Consider the following 23317-nt stretch of genomic DNA (forward strand, 5'->3'; position numbering starts at 1 on the left):
CTACAGTGCTTAAGTATTGCTCACGTATATGTTTCTAGGTTTATATTATGCATTTCATACGGTCAAATTACTTTTGAGCAACTAATAAGAAGCGCGAAACGGTATGCGTTTTTCTTTCGTTTTGTGCTGGGACCCGTGGATTGATTATAGATATCAAGTACATACAAGTCATTTTTTAAATGTTGTAGTTCGTCTTGAAAAAATGTTACGAGTACATCATCTATCAACAATTACACAGGTTCTGTTTCCATATTGCGGATTTTGGTTACGTAATATTATTTTCTAAATTTCACATTGTGAATATATGATTTGGGCAAACAGAGCCGCAAACAAGTACATTATAGGTTGTTGTTTTTTTTTTGCAGTTTTATCTAGAACAAGCGATGCTTAAACCTTTGTCTGATTCTTGTGAAACTATCCACACGACAGTTACAGTACCTAGGAGTTGACTTCAGTGATGTCACTGATGGGATGTTTCTAAAAATCCATCCTCTGTAAAACATCTTCTCTAGTTGTCCTGCATATGTATTCGCTAATGAAGCTGTGTGTTCTGAGCCTGGAACTCTACATTTCTGTATGAACCAGCTTAGAGGGCTAAAGACAGCTTGTGTTTAAATTGAGTGTAAGGCAATTTATGCTTCTAAAGTCATGGTCAGCATTTATTATTGTACTGTGCTGTAAACTTGTTCTGTGCCTAGTCACATTATTTTATAGCGTTTTTAGTGTTATCAAATCCGGTGGCGCTGTGTGTTAGTTTCCTGACTCCCATGTCACATGGTCTGTGATTGAATCCCATGGAACTATGACTTTATTTTTTAACAAACATTTCTTTGAAAAAATGAAACGTTTCCCTTGGTCAGAGATTAAATAAAACCTCACTCGCACCAAACAAATTTATATTTCTAAATATCACAACATGATCGAATTTAAGTATTTTTAATAACAATGAATAGTCACCTATGCGTTACAAAATAAACATTAATATTGATTTGAATCGCGTTTTGAACCAGCTACCAGTTAACACTGTACTTCCTACTTTGAAAATACCTATGATACCGGTTTAATTCATCACAGCCAGCACTCCGGCAGAGAGGGGGTTGTACTCGTAAAGTAGAAGCAGGCGAGATTTCCAGCGAAAGACACCTCCCCCCCCCCTCATACTATTCAAAATGTATTACAGCATTGTAATTACACATTGTAATTGTATTACACATTGTACACATGCTTAAAAGAGAAGAGAGAAAACGCAAGCCTTCTTCAGGTGTGAGGGTCTTCTGCTCAGAATGAAATGCTAAAATGTAATGTAGGCTCTGAATGGGTTCAATTATGATTTGGGCTTGATTAAGGTCGCTGCCTTTCATCTAAAACCCTACTTGAATCCTTCTAAACTAAAAATCAGTGTTAGTGAGTTCTAAATAAAGAGGTATCCAGGTAACAGTGAAACGGGCGGACAGTCTGGGTGAGATCGCCCGTTTTCCATGTAAATAGTTCCCTGGTTCCGCACCCCTTGGTGTTTCTCTCGCTCTCTCTCGGGTCACCTGATCATTAGCTCGAAAGATTTCAGTGCTTTGTGTATATTCTAATGGTAGTGGGGGCAGGGTGTGTGGGAACAGGTTTGGTTGAAATTGCATTGGAGATCTATGTTCTTCACACCTGAAACATTTTCTCTGAAAGCATTTTCTTCGCAGTTTAACCGATCTTGTAACAGCATGTTACAGTTTACTATTATTAACCATATTAATTAATGGCTTAATGCCATTTTTTGACCAGGCACGAATATTCTTAAGTCCATATCTTCGCAAGGGAATCAGTGCGAATTGCTATACTAATTAAATGACCGCAGGCACTTTCCACCCCCTCTGCCAGCAGGAACATTCCTATTCTTAGCTCAGCAGCTCATTACAAACCGGGTTTTTTTACACAGCGATACAGCTTTGTGTTGTGAATCTGTTTTTCCGTGTTTACAAAGAAAGTGGAATACAGTGATACTACCTGCTATACAGATACATATGTTTAGATATTTAGACCCTTAAATTAATATCATTATTAATAATAATGATTATAATGATAATAATGATAATCGGCCAGTGAAAGCTCTGTTGTCCTTCACATCAATGCCAGGAACATTTTACCGAACCCAGGATTTTACAGAGAGGGAGGAGGCGCGGAGCTCAGCAGTACAGAACGAACATTCTGCTGCCTGGAGCGCTTATGGCAGCAATCGCGTCTGCATTTATAACTTAGTTTTTAAAATTAATCAAGCAATATGAAGCATCTATTTTTACTTTTAAGTCCCTTACTTATCATTAAGCACAGCTTTCTCACCACTTAGACTACTTTTTGATACCATCCTTAGTCAAACCAGAAACGTGTTGTTCTGTCTAATAACATTACAAGTGGAAAGATTACAGATTTTAAACGTCTTTTATTTTGTTACGTTATACATTTTAGAAACGTTTCATCCATACAAACACCACAAAACTATTTTCGATTGTATTTCTGAATAGTATGTTACACTTAGTTCACTGTTTTAAATACATCTAATTAAGAAAGTTAGGTGTAAGCATAAACTATTAGCAATCAATAATATTAAATTTAGCACTGTAATAAGCTGTTGCACTTTCCCCCGCATCTTGTAAAAATATATTTTCATTGTTCAAATATACATTAAGTCTGACTATCATATAATAAGTTAAATACAAAACTAAAGAAAAAATAAGGTTAAATATAATTCAAAATATTTTGCTAACAATGTTAACTGTTTATGAATAATAAAATGTATTAACTAAGGAGTAGGATGGCACAGTTGTTGGTATGTTTTTTGTTTTGTTTCTTTTTCATAAATACAACAGTAGTACCTGATGTCTCAGTGGCTTTCAAAATTAAATTATGCATGCAAACCTGTGAACTAGAAAGATAACTAAGATATCCATCCATTTATAATGGTGGCGAAGTGGTTGGCATTGCTATCTTGCAGCATTGGGGTCCTAGGTTCAATTCCTGCCATCCTGTGTGTGTGGGGTTTACATGTTCTCTCTGGGTTACATGGTTTTTCTCCATATGTGTGATATGACTCCCTCTCGCACTCCAAAGCATACTGGTAAGTTAATTGGTTTATGGGAAAACTGGCCCTGGTGTGTGTGTTTGTGTCTGTCTGTCCTGTGATGGACTGGCGCTATGTCCAGGGTGTATTCTGCCTTGTGTCCGTTGCTTACTGGGATAGGCTCCAAATCCTCTGTACTGGATAAAGAGATTAGAAATAGATGGAACTATACACAGTGTTAGAAACCCACTATGAAATGGCAGCATCTCACTGAGAATAAAATATTTTATAGTGCTGGCCTTTTCACCTCTCTTGCACATCAGTATCCATACCTAGTTATTTAAACAAATTACCTCTAATTATAAACATCTTAATATGCTGGCTCTGTGGATCCGCATCAGCTATGTTTGCCCATTCCTTCAATTCATGTGCATCCAACACACAGTTCAATACTAGTAACTGCACAAAATCTAAAATACAATCCTCATTTCAGTATCTATGTAAACATACAGTCTGTTAACTTCATCATCTTCATCAAAAGTATGCCTAACCCCATTAGGAAGTGTTCTTGTTATCAGTGTATTCCTTAGCTTTCCCAAAATTATCTTCTTCTTACAAACATCTCTAGTCTTTTATCCTGCAATAACTCAGCCAACACTTAAATCCCCAAAAGCTGCTTGTGTTAATTTCTTTAAATCACAAATATCATGTGTAAATACTGGCCATGTAATACTCTGCATTGTGGAATAATAGTTTATTTTAAAGGGAACAAGAGAAACTAAGAACTAGAGAAATCAAGAAAGGCTTTTTTTTCTAGAATTAATAAATGCACATCCTGTTCACTGGGGAAATTAAATCCACACTGAGCAATCTTCAATATGTTCAGAATATGACAGCTAGAATCCTATCAGGGATGCATTACACCTGTTTTCAAGTCCTTGCACTGGTTACCTATCAGATTTCGAGTCAACTTCAAAATCCTTATCCTCCTTATATACTGTCCTACAAATGTTATTATTGATCTCCGAATTATTGTACTTGACATGACTTCATTCAGCCTTTCCTGAACGTCTATGACAGGCAGAGAGAGTGCTGTTTCTGGTGCGATCTTGTGCAGCTGACATTTCACTGTTTTAAACGAACAAGAAATTAGATTGCTCATAAATCACTTATTCTATATAAACACAGCGTAATTGCCCTCCGAAAATCCTCTTTTTCTTGTTCGTTTTAGAGACCTTGATCGAAACTGATTTTAGATGTCAGAAAGGATTTATTTTCTCTGTATTTCCTACATTGCTTTGTTGAGATTTTAACTTTATATCTAACTTTATATCTAGGCTCAGATTTCAACTATAAATCGTACAGTAATTAATAGCAGTAAATACTGATGTTTTGCGCCCTCTTACCACAAAAATATATATGTTTTGTAGCTGGGATGAACTTTATTTCGTACGCGTAGCTACTGCGATTCGGACACGGACGGTTAAACATGGCGGCAAATCAGACACCCAGAGAGGGGGGGGGGGCGTCTTCTCGCCTCCATAACTAAAATGCCAAATAGGAGTGGCTTAAGCGACATACACAGTCGTGTAACTGACAGTTTGAGGTAGCCTATCATGTAAATTTCGCTTTGTTGCTGATACAGATGCAGCCATTCAAAGTGAGTGGTACAGACACCGTGGTACAGATACCGCAGGTATGATGACACAGGATACCGCGGTGCGTGATTGGTTGACCGACAGGGGCACTCGTGGTCCATTGGTCTGTCGTAGAAAGACTTACTGTAAACGTCTTTACTGTGCCCGTTGTAGATATTGAATTTTACCACTGAAGGGAAATCTTAGTAGCTGAGCATAAAAAGAATAGGAGCATACTGTAACGCGTGTGAAGGCCATAAACGATATTAATTTTGGAACGTAAACATACAGTATATAGCTGGTCTTGGTACTATAAAGAAAAAAATACACACCGGTATTCCATTTCTCCCTAAACATTGTAAGCTTCGAAGTCTTTAACTAACGTGATACCGGAGTCAACAAGCATACTTTTAGAATTTGATTAAAAGGGAATATAATATGGAATCGCGTATCTCAAGAAATTAATAACGGTATGATTATATCCGTGTACTGCGGCAGGGCTGTGTAGGGCTGTTTCGCCTACCTGATCATGCGAGCTGTCTTGTAGCCTTCTGGTCTAGGTGTGTGACTACCAACTGGCAGGTTGTGTGTTCAAATCCAGCTGGTTCTGGACTTTTCATTTTTATTTATTTATTTTTTAATCGCGTAACATAAACATATTACTGTATGCAAACTGTACTGTATACAGTATGTATATGTATATTTAATGTCTTAACTGTGCCCGTTTAATTGAATTAAAAAAAAAATTATTTAACACGAACATTAAGCTGTTTACATCTTCCGCCTGAGAACAGTCACCGGTTGCTACCCAACGCAGAATTGTGATTGGCTGACACTATCTGACACCCCTCTGATTGGAGAAAAAAGACGTGCTGGTGTGCTATACACACTACCAGGAAGAGGATTTCTTTCTATTCAAAACGTGTATTTTAAAAGTTTAAGAAGTAAAAACCTTACAGCGTACACAGATTTCTAAACTGATCAGGATCGTTATCTTTGTCTTATGCATAATGTTCACCGCTCTTTACTGCATTACTGGGGAGGATTGGGAGGCTAGAGTTCCAGCAGTCAAACAGTTGAGCAGCTGTCTCCCGAAAAGTGCCTCTCCCCGCCGCGCAGGCTGCAATGCCTGGCGGAAGCTCTGCCCCCCGCAGAGCACACACCGCCTCAGGACACTCCATCCCGGCCTCTCAGTTCACCACCGCGCAGGAATCTGTTGATGCTGTCCCCGCCGGCTATCTCCCCCAAGGAAGCACAGCGGAATTCACAGATGCCAGTGGGACGAATATATTCACAACGTGAAATCTAGAAAATAATATTACGTAACCAAAATCCGCAATATGGAAACAGAACCTGTGTAATTGTTGATAGATGATGTACTCGTAACATTTTTTCAAGACGAACTACAACATTTAAAAAATGACTTGTATGTACTTGATATCTCTAATCAATCCACGGGTCCCAGCACAAAACGAAAGTAAAACGCATACCGTTTCGCGCTTCTTATTAGTTGCTCAAAAGTAATTTGACCGTATGAAATGCATAATATAAACCTAGAAACATATACGTGAGCAGTACTTAAGCACTGTAGTATCGGTGTTAAGACATACCTCTCAAATACTGTAAATCAAGTTAAAAATATCTCAAGACCGATTCTGGTCGTAATGAAACCATGCAAGGGAGTTTTTATGTCCGTTGCAGTTCTTTTGCAACATGAATATAATTATATTGTTATTAATTTCTTGAGATACGCGATTCCATATTATATTCCCTTTTAATCAAATTCTAAAAGTATGCTTGTTGATTCCGGTATCACGTTAGTTAAAGACTTCGAAGCTTACAATGTTTAGGGAGAAATGGAATACCGGTGTGTATTTTTTTCTTTAAAGTACCGAGACCAGCCATATACTGTATGTTTATGTTAAGATTTCCCTTCAGTGGTAAAATTAGATATGAATATTCAATACTTAAACGGGCAAAGTTAAGACATTAAATATACATATACATATTGTATACAGTACAGTTTGCATACGGTAATGTTTATGTTACGCGATTAAAAAATAAATAAATAAAACTGGAAGGTCCAGCACCACCATTATGTTTATATGGTTGTTTTTGTTGGTTGGTTGTTATTATGGTTATTAATAATACGATCTATAGTTGAAATCTGAGCCTAAATAAAAAGAAAAAGCAAGTAATTAGGTTTATGAGCAATCTAATTACTTATTTGTTTAAAACGCTATATAAAATAAAGTTTATTATTAATTTGCTGGACAGAGCGGTGAACATTATTATGCATAAGACAAAGATAACGATCCTGATCAGTTTAGAAATCTGTGTACGCTGTAAGGTTTTTACTTCTTAAACTTTTAAAATACACGTTTTGAATAGAAAGAAATCCTCTTCCTGGTAGTGTGTATAGCACACCAGCACGTCTTTTTTCTCCAATCAGAGGGGTGTCAGATAGTGTCAGCCAATCACCATTCTGCGTTGGGTAGCAACGGGTGACTGTTCTCAGGCGGAAGATGTAAACAGCTTAATGTTCGTGTTAAATATTTTTTTTTTAATTCAATTAAACGGGCACAGTTAGGACATTAAATATACATATACATACTGTATACAGTACAGTTTGCATACGGTAATATGTTTATGTTACGCGATTAAAAAATAAATAAATAAAAATGAAAAGTCCAGCACAAGCTGGATTCAAACACACAACCTGCCAGTTGGTAGTCACGCACCTAGACCAGTAGGCTACAAGACAGCTCACATGAGCAGGTAGGTGAAACAGCCCTACACAGCCCTGCCGCAGTACACGGATATAATCATACCGTTATTAAATTCTTTAGATACGCGATTCCATATTATATACAGCCCTACACAGCCCTGCCGCAGTACACGGATATAATCATACCGTTATTCATTTCTTGAGATACGCGATTCCATATTATATTCCCTTTTAATCAAATTCTAAAAGTATGCTTGTTGACTCCGGTATCACGTTAGTTAAAGACTTCGAAGCTTACAACGTTTAGGGAGAAATGGAATACCGGTGTGTATTTTTCCTTGTGATATTTTAAGCTCTAGTTGAATGATAGGTGTCGCATTTTAAATCATTTTCGTAGCTAGAAATTATGAAACGCCCTGTTAAAAGCAAGGAAGTTTTTATGCCCGTTGAAGTAAAACAAAATGCCTGACAAAGTATGGCTTGGACAGATTCCAAGTGCTTGTACAAATGTGCTAAAGAAATTATACTTTGAGTTTACAGCTTGTCCAAAGTCATCCATTATTAATACTATTAGTAATATCTTCAGTAAAGGCTTTGATGCACAAATATTTCTGATAAAGGTAGGTTGTGTACTTTTGTCCAACTGAGCAATCTTGCTTTCATAAAATATACCAACATTTTAATGACTGATGATTAACATGCTGTAATACACAGTTCAAAATTAAAGGCTCAAATGCTGTACATGAGAGGTTAAGCTCCCCCTGGCGGTTTTACAAGGCGACGCCGGATAGTTAGTCACGTGACACACGTGAAATGCGTGATACAGCGTGATACCGTGACACGGCAAACGGGGTATGCCGCGAAATACCTCACCCATTTTGAATGGCTGCATCTGTAGGTTAAGCTTTCGAAACTCTGCCCCAAAGTCATGTGACTGATTTTTCGCCCTGTTTCGTTGGTTAAACGCAATGATCACAAGCACCACCATGGTAACTGGGATGTGTAGTTTTTAATTCCGTTTGAATTATAACTGTACGTACTGTCTTCATATTTGGCCAGGGCTTTAAAGAGAAGGCGCGCCAAAGAATTTCGGTGCCATCGTCTCCGCTTTAAAGGTACCCCCGTGCTGGAAGAATTTGACCTCGGAACGTTTGCCCAGCGTAGTAAAATATGATCATTTGTGACACAGGCAAATGAGTGTCTGCTACAATATGATTGCTACATATCTGCATTTGTTGGTTTTTAAGGAGTAAGAGTGCAGGGGGCTTAAACCTGCGATCCGGTGTGTTGAAGTATTTCACAACACTACCCCTAGCACATCTGGAAATAAATCCTCATAATGATTATTGCCCTGGGCATGTACCAAAAAATCAGTGAGCTTATATATATATATCGCTGTGTAGAAGCTAGAGACACAGAATAAGTGCAAACACATTCTAAATACAGTGTTCCTGCACCTTTGACCTCATCCAGAATGTATCGTTTTTTGAAAGGGATTGCTGTCAGAATGCACAACTGAATCCCAAACAGAATCTCTAGTCAAATATGATCATTTGTGAAACAGGCAAATGAGTCTCTCAGGTGCCCATTGCTCATTTTCAGACACAATTATGCAATACTTTCACCATGCGTTGTGCAATAGGGATTAAAGATACCAGAGGTAAGGTTTAAAAGTGATTCTGAGGTGCAACACATCAGCGATACAGCTAGGCATCTGAAATGCGGGGTTTGAGAGCCCTTCAGGGAACACCGTACCCTAAAGGTACCAGAAGTCCACAAGTATAAGCATTAAGTCACTGTCACCCCTGTTACAATGTGATTGCTATATATCTTCATTTCTTTGGTTTTTAAGGAGTAAGAGTGCAGGGGGTCTAAATCTGCGATCCAGTGTGTTGAAGTATTTCACAACACTACCTGTAGCCTGTCTGGAAATAAATCCTCATTCTGATTATTGACCTGGGCATGTACCAATAAATCACTGAGCATATATATATATATATCACTGTGTTGAAGCTAGAGACCTGTATGTAATATTATGATGCTAAAATGTCATTTTCACATATATTAATGTAATAAATGATTGCTTATGCTTTATAAACAAATCTAATTAAAATAAAAGCTTAAGTTTTGTATTTATCTTGTACCATAGAACATGATTTCAAGCCCACAAAGTGTCCAAATGACGCACTACATGATATAAGAAAGATTATCACATGCATATCGGTATTATCTTTCTTATGAATATGCATTCCTTTCATTACCTTTTACTTTTTAAAATGAACTCAAATTTCACCTTTGACCTCATCCAGAACGTATCATTTCTTGAAAGGGATTGCTGTCCGAATGCACATCTGAATCCCAAACAGAATCTCTAGTAAAATACGATCATTTGTGAAACAGGTAAATGACTGTCTCAAGGGCCCATTCCTCATTCTCAAGACAATAACTTCTTGAGAAGCGAGCGGCTCCATCACTTGCATCCCCTTACAACTCGCAACTGAAAACCCACTGAAGCTAAGCAGGTGTGAGCCAGGTTAGTACCCGGATGAGGGTGAGCTACAGGGAAAAACAAAGCTTCCAGCAGGAAGCGGTGTTAATGGTGCCGGCGGGGGGGCGCTCACCCTGAGGTCTGTGCGGGTCCCAATACCCCAGCATAGTGACGGAGATGCTGTGTTGTAAAAGGGCGCTGTCTTTTGAATGAGATGTAAAACCGACGTCACAGCGCTCTGTGGTCATTAAAATGACCACCAAAACCTTTGACAAAAGCTCTTGGTAATTGATGGTCTTCAATAATGCTTCTCCTTTAGGTACATTTTAAATCAGCTGAAAAATGCTGTGAAATGGGGGTGCGCTTCAGGCCAGTGTAGGATTTGGGTTACAACAACCATGAAACTGCACGAGAAAGTCGTACACTGAATTACACGGCTTCCTATTCAAAGGAGGGCAAAAGAAATTCCCTGAGTTCGATTTTTTGCAGCACAGAGAGGACTGCTGTCGTGAGGCTGGTTAGCTCAGCTGGTTAAAGCGTGGTGCTAATAACGCCAAAGTTGCGGGTTCGATCTCCGTACAGGCCAGGTTAGGTTCCTTTCTGTGGTAAGATGGGTTGTCATGCAACACTGCCACATAGTGCTGACAGACAAGAGTGTTGTGGGAGAAGAGAAAAATGTTTGAAGATTTAAGAGTGTCTTAGGTGGAGCCAAAATCAAGTGTCACAAATGCAAGTGGGAGGATTTCCAATGTTTAATATGGTCAAAATAAGCGGAAGTTATCTGCCGGTCCGGCACAGTCTGCCATGCTTTTGTCAGATACTGTAAAGTGGTGTCGAACTGGGTGTCGAACTGGAGCCTCACCATTTGCATATGTGAGGCTCCAGTTATACATCGAGTGTCACATTAAATGACAAAAATGAAGAGAGTTAAAGCAGCTGGAGAGGTTTTCTTACAACTTTTGAGCTGACACAGTTTTGGAAAATGTTTCCTTCACGCTGCACTGTACAACATAGGCAGCCAAGAGTCTCCAAAACAAAACAGAATTGACAGAGAGGAGAAAATTCCCACTCGTCCTGAAGTTCCCAAAATCCAGCACTGAGCGTAAACAAAGTGTCTAAGTAGCGTGGGAATGCTAACCCTAACCCTAGCTGGAGTTTGAGCAATCCAGCACTGAGCGTAAAAAGATGAGTCAAACTGCCGTTTAATCGGATTAGTTTCCTTAGAGCTGGTTCAGAGTTTGCTCAAGAGTTTACCTTTCACAGATGCGCAAAGAAGAATGTTGGGGGTGCACGCTTCAAGGCGCCTTACAGCTGTAGGGAGTGATTCGAGACGATTCGTGGCGTGTGCTCGTTCCCATATACCGTACGCCCCGGGGTGCAGTTCTAGGATGATGTACAATACCGCATGGGCACGTAACGGCGTTATATGCAAGTGCGGGACGTGAGGGTTTTCGTTTGTTCGTTTTGTTTTGCTCTGCTTTGCTTTGTTTTGCTTTCCATCGCGTTGGTAAGAGCGTAAATAAAAAGGCGATTCCTGCGTCTACCACTAATGTAAGAGCTATTTCAAGTGTGGCGTGGTGCGGCTTTTCAAATGCTCAACAGGATGACTTCGCATGCACGCGTGCTTTCATGCAGTCGTCTGTGCAAGCATGTCCTCTTACGTGCAAATGGGCGTGGTTTCATGTATGCAAAAAACTTTCCTGGGCTCTTCTGAAGCACATAAAATTATTTGGAGATATACCTTTGTCTTGTTTTCCTCTTAGGCTCTAGAATTGATAACTTTTTTTTCATTTTTGGCATTTTTCATCATTTTCCAGAAAGTGGTTGCAAGCCCGATATCATGCAAAGAAACTTCAGGATTCAGGGACCAGTCAATGGATTTTTTTTCAAAGTTGGATTTTTGCACTCTGTGGACCAAGAGATGTTGTTCTATAATGTTTTTTTTTTCAAATTTAAAAATATCATTTTTTCATGGAGCTTTGAAGGGGATGGATTCACCCTCCTTTAGCCAGGACAGAGCTCCAGGAGCCTGGGTAGGATTCTAGCTTTCTCCCCTTGCAGGCACCTGGCACAGAAGACATCATTATTTCCTTAAAATCTTTTTTTTTTGTGTTCCTTGTTGTTCCAAACTTAATTTTAATCACTTTTAATTAGAGATTTTATTAAAAATAGTGCAAAAAATGACTAATTTCACTAAAAATAATGTAATATAAAACGGAAGTTTTTAACTTTATTGTAGTGTTTTAGAAACTAATATGTCTTCAAAAATGGTTGTTTTTCACTCCTAGGAATGAAAGCTGTTGTTATTTGATGTTTATTTTCAAATTTTGAAAAATCAAAGGATTCTAGCTTTCTCCCCTTGCAGGCATCGGACACAGAGAACCTCATGGTTTTCCTAAAAATCATCTTTTATGTTCCCTGGTGTTCCAAACTTAATTTTAATTTGTTATTATGTTAAAAACAGGGTAATAAATTTCTAATTGGACTATAAATAATGTCATATTGTCTGCTATAAAATTGATGTTTTCAACTGTATTGATTCTAGAACCAACTAATAGAGAATTGAAATAAAAAAGGGCATAAGAAAACATTACCAAAAACGACCACAAAATGGAGATATTGTCTAGACATTACCAACAACGACCACAAGATGGAGATATTGTCCAAAGAGGCAAGGAGGGCAAAGCCGCGATAAGGTAAAATCATTTTTTGTAAGAGATTGCTGTCAGAATGCACATCCGTATCCCAAACAGAATCTCTAGTAAAATATGATCATTTGTGAAACAGGCAAATGAGTGTCTGCTACAATATGATTGCTACATATCTGCATTTGTTGGTTTTTAAGGAGTAAGAGTGCAGGGGGTTTAAACCTGCGATCCAGTGTGTTGAAGTATTTCACAACACTACCCCTAGCACATCTGGAAATAAATCCTCATAATGATTATTGCCCTGGGCATGTACCAAACAATCAGTGAGTATATATATATATCGCTGTGTTGAAGCTAGAGACACAGAATAAGTGCAAACACATCCTAAATACAGTGTTCCTGCACCTTTGACCTCATCGAGAATGTACGAGAATACCGGGGTATTGGGAAAAGCTTTCAACTAGCAATAATCGCGCCTCGGCTAAACCTCACAGGCTACGATACTGCCACTGGGCAAAGCTGACGGTTGCCAGGCAACCGCGGGGATCCTATGGAAATCGTTATCAATCGTCTCATGGCATGTCGTTGCTGTAACGCTTCACATTTGTCGTCTTCTTCTTCTAGCTTGAGGTTTTGAAGAATTTCATGACAGACAAGGGCTCCGTCGGGAACAAAGGCCGTTGTGAGAAAACCGTTGCTTATTTTCAGCAGCAGAAATACAACCCTTTAAATACAAGATGACAGAACAATGACGAAGGGCATGCCGGGAGGAACTGCAGTACAGAGGAAAGGGGGCGGGCACGTACAGTTCACATTCAAGCCACAAGTACTCTTCTCGGATGTTGCACAAACAAATCCTAACGTCTTGAAAGCATTGCAGCATGTTTGTGTCCCACTTCCCATGGCTGCAGGACGACTGACACGAACGGACAAACACAATCTGTGGCGTTTAGCGTGACATAGTCTTGCAGGCATCGTGCTGTCTCACTGCAATACTATAACGCTGGAGGAAACAGTCCATCTGGCCATGAAACTCATTTGAACGTCTAGCTACAGCAACTAACAATATCATGATTTATTCAGGATGTGTGGAATCAGCACGTCCCAGAGACAGCTTCCGAAATCGTGAGCATTCTCTGGTGGTGTCCTGCAGGGCTCCTGTTGGCATGCGTTGGTGGTATAGTGGTGAGCATAGCTGCCTTCCAAGCAGTTAACCCGGGTTTGATTCCTGGCCAACGCAGTGGTGAGTGTTTTCAAATGCTGTCATGAGCCTTGGATTGTGACTAGCGAAGCCTTTTGAAAGAGCTAAAGCACTGCAAAACGGAATTGAAGGAGAATCTTACAGGGGATTCTGAGCGGTGTCTGCATACACGCAGTCCGATACGGGTGCTGAAAGCTTGAGCTACTCTCAATGTCATGCTGCCTTTCCCCGGAGTAAATCTGTTACATTGAAAGAATGCTTCTCGCAGGTTCAAAAAGGGACCCTTGTTAATTGGAGAAATCAATGATTTCGAATGAATTCTGTATGCGTTAAAAGACAGCTATACACAGAAAACATGCAGGACACTGCTCATGATGTTTCCAGAGCCGAAACACAGTGCGTTTTACCAAGCCATTTGACAAAGCCCGCCCACTGAAAACTGCAGCAGATCGTGTAAAGGCGTTCAACTTTGAAACTACTGCACGCACAGGAAGCAGAATAAATTCCTCTTTTCAAACTGTCAAAGATATGCTTTGCGAATGCTGCAGGACATCGCACAATCTCTTTTGAACGGGGACAAACGATTTCTTATGGGGCGCAGTAAGTACAGACGTTTAAAAAGCTCCACTCATGCTGACGATGCAGCATGAAGAAGCGCAACCTAACATTTGCATTCCTAGCACTGTTGCAACCTAGCACTGTTGCATTCCCCGCATCAGTAGCTAAGAGAATATCATTTACGACTCTTGTTAATGCAGTTTCAGAAACCAGACTGAAATTTCTCAAGTATATTATTTGAATCCAGATACGATTGACGTTGAGCAACAACTATTCTCTCAAGACTTTTAGATTGAAATGGGACCTTTGAGACAGGCCTGTAGTTGTTAAGAACTTGTGGATCCAAATTTGACTTCTGGAACAATGTTCTGTGGACAGATGTGACAAAAGTTGAACTTGTTGGTAAATGTGCACAGCGTTGGTATGCAAAAAACACTGCATACCATCTCCAAAACCTCATCCCACCTGGGAAGCATGGCGGAGGCTGTACGGCTTGCAATCATCGAGGGACCGATGAATTCCAAGATGTATCAGGAAATTCTACAGCAGAATGTCAGGGTGTCTGCCTGTGATCTAAAACTCGAACGACGCTGGGTCATGCAACATGACAAAAACAAAGGAGTACATCAACAACAGAGTGGCTGAAACAGAAGAAATTCAGTATTTTGGGATGGCCAAGTAAGAGTCCTGACCCCAATCCCATTGAAGTGCTGTGGCGTGATCTGAAGCAGGCCGTTCAGCGCAAGACATCCCAAAAATATACATGAACTGAAACAGTTTTGCATAGACGAATAGGCCAAAATACCTCCTAACCGCTGCTCAGGTCTGACCAGCCGCTACAGAAAGTGGGGGTTGAGGTTTTTGTCATAAAGGAGGTTCCACTAGCTCCTTAATATAAGGGTTCACGTACTTTTTCCATCAATGACCTTGATTGTTTAAACCATTTGGTCAATAAAGAAACAGCAATGTCAAATGTTGGGCGTGTGTTGTTTGTTAAATCAGACTCTCTTTATTAATTATTATGACTTAGATAAAGATAAGATCACATGTTAGGAGCCATTCATGCAGAAATCCACATCATTCCAAAGGGCTGTTTACAAAAGTTTTTCTCCCAACTCTATGTGAGAGAAAAGCAGAGACGCTCACTGAGTAAGGTGGGGTTGCAGCTTTGAAAATTGCAAGGACATTTGTACACTCAAAATGGGACAGGAGCATCCCAGATGGGACTTGAACCCACAATCCCCAGCTTAGGAGGCCAGTGCCTTATCCATTAGGCCACTGGGGCACACTAGATGGGGTCGATCACGCTGATGAAGAGCCATTTTTGTTTTCCTTTGCTTTTTCAAAGGGATCCCCAAAATTAGGGAAGTTAGGCAGCAGAAGGTTTACTGTGACCTGAGAAGGACCGGCATCCAATCACGGTGGTACACACACACACGCTCTCACTCATCTGAGCTACACGGCTATCTCAGGATGATCTCAGGTGCGCCGAGCTGGTACGGAACATATTGAACTGATCGATGGCGAATTGTCTCTCAGACAGGCTTTTCACCTCTGAGCTCCCTGACTGACAGTGATCAGCTAGGTAGTGAAACAGTCAGCTGCTTCTAAGCCTTAAACAGCTGCATCTCGGCGCTTCCACGGAGAGATGATTTGAAAGCCGAACAAGTCACCTCTGAGCTCCCTGACTTTAGGGTACGGTGTTCCCTGAAGGGCTCTCAAACCCTGCATTTCAGATGTCTAGCTGAATCGCTGATGTGTTGCACCTCAGAATCACTTTTAAACCTTACCTCTGGTATCTTTAATCCCTATTGCTCAACGCATGGTGAAAGTATTGCATAAATGTTTCTGAAAATGAGCAATGGGCACCTGAGAGTCTCATTTGCCTGTTTCACATATGATCATATTTGACTAGAGATTCTGTTTGGGATTCAGTTGTGCATTCTGACAGCAATCCCTTTCAAAAAACGATACATTCTGGATGAGATCAAAGGTGCAGGAACACTGTATTTAGGATGTGTTTGCAGGTATTCTGTCTCTCTAGCTTCAACACAGTGATATATATATATGCTCACTAATTTTTTGGTACATGCCCAGGGCAATAATCATTATGAGGATTTATTTCCAGATGTGCTAGGGGTAGTGTTGTGAAATACTTCAACACACTGGATCGCAGGTTTAAACCCCCTGCACTCTTACTCCTTAAAAACCAACAAATGCGGATATGTAGCAATCATATTGTAGCAGACACTCATTTGCCTGTTTCACAAATGATCATATTTTACTAGAGATTCTGTCTGGGATACGGATGTGCATTCTGACAGCAATCTCTTTCAAAAAATGATTTTACCTTATCGCGGCTTTGCCCTCCTTGCCTCTTTGGACAATATCTCCATCTTGTGGTCGTTGTTGGTAATCTCTAGACAATATCTCCATCTTGTGGTCGTTGTTGGTAATGTTTTCTTATGCCCTTTTAGAATTTCAATTCTCTATTAGTTGATTCTAGAATAGAGTTGAAAACATCAGTTTTATAGCAGACAATATGACATTATTTATAGTCCAATTAGAAATTTATTACCCTGTTTTTAACATAATAACAAATTAAAATTGATTAAAACTAAGTTTGGAACACCAGGGAACATAAAAAAATGATTTTTAGGAAAACCATGAGGTTTTCTGTGTCCGAAGCCTGCAAGGGGAGAAAGCTAGAATCCTTTGATTTTTCAAAATTTGAAAATAAACATCATATAACAACAGCTTTCATTCCTAGGAGTGAAAAACAACCATTTTTGAAGACATATTAGTTTCTAAAACACTACAATAAAGTTAAAAACATCCATTTTATATTACATTATTTTTTGTGAAATTAGTCATTTTTTGCACTATTTTTAATAAAATCTCTAATTAAAAGTGATTAAAATTAAGTTTGGAACAACAAGGAACACAAAAAAAAAGATTTTAAGGAAAAAAATGATGTCTTCTGTGCCAGGTGCCTGAAAAGGGAGAAAGCTAGAATCCTACCCAGGCTCCTGGAGCTCTTTCCTGGCTAAAGGAGGGTGAATCCATCCCCTTCAAAGCTCCATGAAAAAATGATATTTTTAAATTTGAAAAAAAAAAACATTATAGAACAACATCTCTTGGTCCACAGAGTGCAAAAATCCAACTTTGAAAAAAATCCATTGACTGGTCCCTGAATCCTGAAGTTTCTTTGCATGATATCGGGCTTGCAACCACTTTCTGGAAAATGATGAAAAAAGATTTTTAGGAAAACCATGAGGTCCTCTGTGCCCGATGCCTGCAAGGGGAGAAAGCTAGAATCCTAAAAAAAAGTTATCAATTCTAGAGCCTAAGAGGAAAACAAGACAAAGGTATATCTCCAAATAATTTTATGTGCTTCAGAAGAGCCCAGGAAAGTTTTTTGCATACATGAAACCACGCCCGTTTGCACGTAAGAGGACATGGTTGCACACACAACTGCATGAAAGCACGCGTGCATGCGAAGTCATCCTGTTGAGCATTTGAAAAGCCGCACCACGCCGCACTTGAAATAGCTCTTACATTAGTGGTAGACGCAGGAATCGCCTTTTTATTTACGCTCTTACCAACGCGATGGAAAGCAAAACAAAGCAAAGCAGAACAGAGCAAAACAAAACGAACAAACGAAAACCCTCACGTCCCGCACTTGCATATAACGCCGTTACGTGCCCAAGCGGTATTGTACGTCATCCTAGCACTGCACCCCAGGTCGTACGGTATATGGGAAAGAGCACACGCCACGAATCGTCTCGAATCACTCCCTACAGCTGTAAGGCGCCTTGAAGCGTGCACCCCCAACATTCTTCTTTGCGCATCTGTGAAAGGTAAACTCTTGAGCAAACTCTGAACCAGCTCTAAGGAAACTAATCCGATTAGACTTTGACTCATCTTTTTACGTTCAGTGCTGGATTGCTCAAACTCCAGCTAGGGTTAGGGTTAGCATTCCAATGCTACTTAGACACTTTGTTTATGCTCAGTGCTGGATTTTGGGAGCTTCAGGACGACTGGGAATTTTCTCCTATCTGTCCATTCTGTTTTGTTTTGGAGACTCTTGGCTGCCTATGTGGTACAGTGCAGCGTGAAGGAAACATTTTCCAAAACTGTGTCAGCTCAAAAGTTGTAAGAAAACCTCTCCAGCTGCTTTAACTCTCTTCATTTTTGTCATTTAATGTAACACTCGATGTATAACTGGAGCCTCACATATGCAAATAGTGAGGCTCCAGTTCGACACACAGTTCGACACCAGAGAATGCTCACGATTTCGGAAGCTGTCTCCGGGACGTGCTGATTCCACACATCCTGAATAAATCATGATATTGTTAGTTGCTGTAGCTAGACGTTCAAATGAGTTTCATGGCTAGATGGACTGTTTCCTCCAGCGGTATAGTATTGCAGTGAGACAGCACGATGCCTGCAAGACTATGTCACGCTAAACGCCACAGATTGTGTTTGTCCGTTCGTGTCAGTCGTCCTGCAGCCACGGGAAGTGGGACACAAACATGCTGCAATGTTTTCAGGACGTTAGGATTTGTTTGTGTAACATCCGAGAAGAGTACTTGTGGCTTGAATGTGAACTGTACATGCCCGCCCCCTTTCCTCTGTAGTGCATGAGTTCCTCCCGGCATGCCCTTCGTCATTGTTCTGTCATCTTGTATTTAAAGGGTTGTATTTCTGCTGCTGAAAATAAGCAACGGTTTTCTCACAACGCCCTTTGTTCCCGACGGAGCCCTTGTCTGTCATGAAATTCTTCAAAACCTCAAGCTAGAAGAAGAAGACGACAAATATGAAGCGTTACAGCAACGACATGCCATGAGACGATTGATAACGATTTCCATAGGATCCCCGCGGTTGCCTGGCAACCGTCAGCTTTGCGCAGTGGCAGTATCGTAGCCTGTGAGGTTTAGCCGAGGCGCGATTATTGCTAGTTGAAAACTTTTCCCAATACCCCGCTTCCACCGGTTTGCAATACAATCGGCGAAAGCAATTTTTGACAGTCTCGTCAGAGACTGAGCAAGGTGTTTAAAGACAGATTTTGTCATGGTGACATCATGGTAGAAAGAAACGAGCTTGTTACGTCTCAACAGAAACGCTCTTTAGCTCCTTTAGCGTTATGCAGAGAACAGCGTCTGTCGAGATTACTTTTGTGCCAGCGCGAAACGCCGTGTGCTGTCAGTTTGATTTCATATTTCTCGTAGCGGCGCCCGGCTTTTGTCTGTCAAACGTTGGGTTGCGCTTCTTCATGCTGCATCGTCGGCATGAGTTGAGCTTTTTAAACGTCTGTACTTACTGCGCCCCATAAGAAATCGTTTGTCCCCGTTCAAAAGAGATTGTGCGATGTCCTGCAGCGTTCGCAAAGCAAACCTTTGACAGTTTGAAAAGAGGAATTTATTCTGCTTCCTGTGCGTGCAGTAGTTACAAAGTTGAACTTTACACGATCTGCTGCAGTTTTCAGTGGGCGGGCTTTGTCAAACGGCTTGGAAAAACGCACTGTTTCGGCTCGGGAAACATCCCAGTGGGCATTGATTGGTCGAATATACGTATATTTACGGCGAAAATACGGCTATACGTATATATACGTCGCCTCGACGTATAATCAACGTCGAATTGCAACCGTAAAATCGACGACATGAATAAACGCATATATAACGTCGAAAACACATCTAACACAGTGCCTGAGGCTTTTTACTGTATGTATCGTGTGTGCCGCAACTAGGAGTATACGGCACTCTGCACAGTGTACGAAGTAAATTATTTTCGCAGTTATTAATTTATTATATTTACTATATTTATTATACACGTGTAAATTAATTACTGCGAAAATAATTTACTTCGTACACTGTGCAGAATCAGCGGTTTTACAGTATATATCGCCTTTAAAGGTGGCTTCTCAAAAAGCTTTACGGGATAAAAACAACCAGAACAGCAGCAACAACAATATTGTATTTCGTTGCACTTTGAAAACCAAGTAATAACTTAACTATACAGTACGTGCAAACGTTTCGTATTGTAGCGTTTTGCAGGTTCTTTCTCAGAACTAAAGAACAGTGGAGACGCGATTAACCAAGCACTGGCTTTATTTTACAACCACACCAAAACCAAACACAGGATCTACACACACACATGAGGAGACTGACGAACACGTACACACATTTAGGGTGGTAATTACCTAACAACACACTCTACTTTTACAGGACTACACAGGGCACTAGAATTACTAGGACATTATTTACACAGGCAGGGTCAGCCGCTGGTCATCGTGCTGACCCTCAGACTCTTCCCGGCTACCACTCCCAGCATGCCCAGCGGTACTACGAGCGCCTAGGGGCGCTTCCTCCTCACCACCAGGCGAGGGCGTTACACTGCCCCCACCTGAAGCGTCTGGCGTCTCGCCGACGTCGAACACCCCCCTCAGGCTGTACTCGTATTCGGCCAACTGCTGCGGAACCCTGCGCGAGCGGCCGCTGCGCCGCGGTGACGGCTGGCGATCCACGGACGCCCCACTATCGGCCGGCTCCGGCCCCGGCTGCTCCTCTGGAGCCTCCCCACACGGCTCCTCCTCCCGGGCCCGGTAGGGGGCCAGGCGGTCTCGGTGCAGGACCACCACTCTCCCCCGTGTTCGCAACCGGACACGGTAGCAGACCTCGCCCACCACCCCGAGTACCTCAGCGGGCCCCTCCCACGACGGCGCCAGCTTAGGACTGAGGCCTTTGCGGCGCCGCGGGTTGTACACCCAAACCGAGTCCCCGGGCTGGAAGGCAGGCCCCCTGCAGCGCAGGTCGTAGTACCGCTTCTGCCGGACCCCCGCCTGTGTCAGGTGGGTCCGTGCAAAGCTGTGCACCCGCTGCATCCGCTGCCGCAGGTCCCACTCGTAGTCCGGTCCAGCCGGCGGTGCCGACCCGTCTCCGGGCGGCGGGCCGAAGACCAGGTCCACCGGTGTTCGCATTTCCCGGCCCAGCATGAGCGAGGCCGGGGTGCACCCGGTGGATTCCTGGACCGCGGTCCGATACGCCCAGAGCGCAAGGGGGAGGTGGCGGTCCCAGTCCCGTTGGTGCCGGGACACCAGGGTGGCCAGCTGGGTGGCGAGCGTCCGATTAAACCGCTCTACCAACCCGTCGCTCTGGGGATGCAGCGGGGTGGTCCGCGTCTTAGTAATCCCCAGGCGCTGGCACACTCTGGCGAAGACCTGGGACTCGAAGTTATGCCCCTGGTCACTGTGTAACTCCTCCGGCACCCCCAGCCTGGCAAACATCCCCTCCAGCAGTGCATCGGCCACCGTGGGGGCACTCTGGTCCGGGAGGGCGTAGGCCTCCGGCCACTTCGTAAAGTAATCCATAGCCACCAAGACGTAGCGGTTCCCGGCCTCGGTGCGCGGAAACGGGCCCAAAACGTCCACTCCCACCCGCTCCATAGGAGCCCCCACCTGGTGTTGTTGGAGGGGGGCCCAAGAGCGCTCGGGGGGACCCTTCTGCGCCACGCACACCGCACACGTTCGGCAGTACCGCTCCACGTCCCGGTGGCAAAGACCCCAATAAAAATGGCCTCGGAGACGCTGCAGGGTTTTTTTACCGCCGAAGTGCCCCACACCCGGTTGGCCGTGCACCGCTCGGAGCACCGCCCCGCGGAGCGACCGAGGCACCACCAGCTGCCACCGTACCTCGCCACTGGAGGGTACCCGCCACCCCCGGCGCAGCACCCCGTCCTTTACCTCCAAGGCCTCCCACAGGGCGCAGAGGGCCTTGACGGACTTCGGGTGCGGGGCGAGCTCCTCTCGTGTAGGCCGCACTCCTGCTGCCCTCCAGCGGAGCACCGGGCCCACGTCAGGATCAGCTGCCTGACGCTGCGCCAGGTCTGGCAGGCCCACCCCCAGCGGCCCCTCCCGGGCCGTGGCCGCGGCGCTCACCCCCGCCACGGTGCGGACAGCCTCCTCACGCTGCTCCCGCCGGGCGCAGTGATGGCAGTCCGCGGCCTCGCAGGGGCGCCGCGAGAGAGCGTCGGCATTGAGATGGCGAGACCCCGCACGGTGCACGACAGTGAAGTCGTACTCCTGCAGGATCTCTATCCATCGCGCCATCTGTCCCTCTGGCTCCTTAAAGTGGAGCAGCCAGGTGAGGGACGCATGGTCGGTCCTCAACCGGAACCGGGTCCCGAACAGGTACGGCCTGAAATGGTGGACCGCCGCCATCACCGCCAGCAGCTCGCGACGGGTCACGCAGTAGTTCCGCTCAGGCCTAGTCAGAGCCCGGCTATAGTAAGCCACTACGCGCTCCCCATCTGGCCCCTCCTGCGCCAACACCGCCCCCACCCCCGAGTCACTCGCGTCGGTGTCGAGAATATACGGCAACCGCGGGTCGGGGTAGGCCAGCACGGGGGCCCCCACCAGAGCTTCGCGCAACCGGCCAAAGGCAGTCTCACAGCCCGAGTCCCAGTCAAAACGGCGGCCCTTGTCGGTGAGGCGGTGCAGCGGGGCGGCGATGCTGGCAAAGTCCCGGACGAACCTCCGATAGTACGAGGCCAACCCCAGAAAGCTGCGGAGCTCCGCGACGGTGCGTGGAGTCGGCCAGCCCCTCACTGCGGCGACCTTACCTGGGTCCGTAGCCACCCCTCGCGGTCCAACAACATGTCCCAGGAAGGTCACCTCCCGCCGCAGGAGCTCGCACTTGCGGGGGTTGAGCCTCAGGCCAGCACGGCGGATGCAGGCCAGCACCGCCTGGAGGTTCGTCAAGGCCTGGTCAAAACTCCGTGCATGAACCAGCAGATCGTCCAGATATAACACGCACTGGTTCCGCGGGACCGATGCCAGCACCCTCTCCATCAGCCTCTCGAACGTCGCCGGGGCATTGCACAGGCCAAAAGGCATGACAGTAAACTGCCAGAGGCCCTGGCCGATGGAAAAGGCCGTCTTCGGGCGAGCATCGGGAGCAAGCGGTACCTGCCAGTAGCCGCAGCGGAGGTCCAGGGAGCTGAACCAGGTCGACCCG

At 43.4% G+C, this 23317-nt stretch overlaps 2 non-coding genes and 1 pseudogene across 2 annotated transcripts; 2 read left to right on the forward strand and 1 right to left on the reverse strand.

Annotated features, from left to right (window-relative positions):
• Nucleotides 1-12914: 12914 nt before the first annotated feature.
• LOC138225181 (U4 spliceosomal RNA) lies at nt 12915-13065 on the reverse strand (annotated as a pseudogene).
• Nucleotides 13066-13712: 647 nt separating this feature from the next.
• On the forward strand, nt 13713-13784 carry trnag-ucc (transfer RNA glycine (anticodon UCC)). Its single transcript has one exon. It is a non-coding gene; the product is annotated as a tRNA-Gly (tRNA).
• A 5419-nt stretch (nt 13785-19203) lies between these two features.
• LOC138225176 (U4 spliceosomal RNA) lies at nt 19204-19345 on the forward strand. Its single transcript, XR_011183761.1, has one exon. It is a non-coding gene; the product is annotated as a U4 spliceosomal RNA (small nuclear RNA).
• The last annotated feature ends 3972 nt before the right edge of the window (nt 19346-23317 follow it).

Source organism: Lepisosteus oculatus, chromosome 26 (assembly GCF_040954835.1).
Source record: "Lepisosteus oculatus isolate fLepOcu1 chromosome 26, fLepOcu1.hap2, whole genome shotgun sequence".
NCBI lineage: Eukaryota > Metazoa > Chordata > Actinopteri > Semionotiformes > Lepisosteidae > Lepisosteus > Lepisosteus oculatus.